We start from the raw sequence: 809 nt of genomic DNA, 5'->3' as shown, positions 1-809 counted from the left end.
AACCCGAAAAATCACCAATGCCTTCAAATCATGTCGGGATCCATCCTTTATTGAAAACAACACTTAAACTTGGGTTTTTCTTCTCTTTTTGAACCAATTTCCTCCAAGTATTCAAATCTTCCTTTTTATTCGCTAAAACTAAAAAACAAACAAACAAAAGCGTAAAATCGCACTAAATGAAATAAAAACAACATAAAAAACTACCTAAAACACCACCTAATCGTGACATAAACTATACAAAAACAATTCCCCCAAACTTAACCTTTACTCGCCCTCGAGTAAAGATTGACACTAACTTAAAACATAACACACCAACATACAGTTAAGCCTCCATATTATTCACATCGCATTGTCATCACTCACAAAATATCAACTGCATTTTAAAACAAGAATTTCAATCCAATCACTGCAACAATTAACCTGAATGCCTCCATTGGAAATTAGAATATATCGTGCAAATTACAATTGAACAATTAAAACATACCATACATGCCTCACTCAAGCCAACAATCCACTAACCAACGTTCAATAAGCTTGCACACTTGCTTTTCTCCACTAATGTCAACAATACATGCTTTGGAATCACAAGGTCTTTTAAGGTTCATAATGTTTTGGCTTAGGTAAAGCTAGTCGAAAAAGTCACTTAGGCTTAATTATACCATAAACATACCAGAAACCAACTCAAACAAACCACATTGCATTCAACACTTGTCCCCAAACTTGAGAGAACTCACAAAACAATGCACCAACATCACTTACTTTTATTAATCAATACTTTTTTTTTTTAAGAAGAAGAATGATAATTTAAT

This window comes from Humulus lupulus, chromosome 1 (assembly GCF_963169125.1).
Source record: "Humulus lupulus chromosome 1, drHumLupu1.1, whole genome shotgun sequence".
Lineage (NCBI taxonomy): Eukaryota > Viridiplantae > Streptophyta > Magnoliopsida > Rosales > Cannabaceae > Humulus > Humulus lupulus.
The sequence above is the reverse complement of the archived record's forward strand: the minus strand, read 5'-3'. Positions refer to the sequence as shown.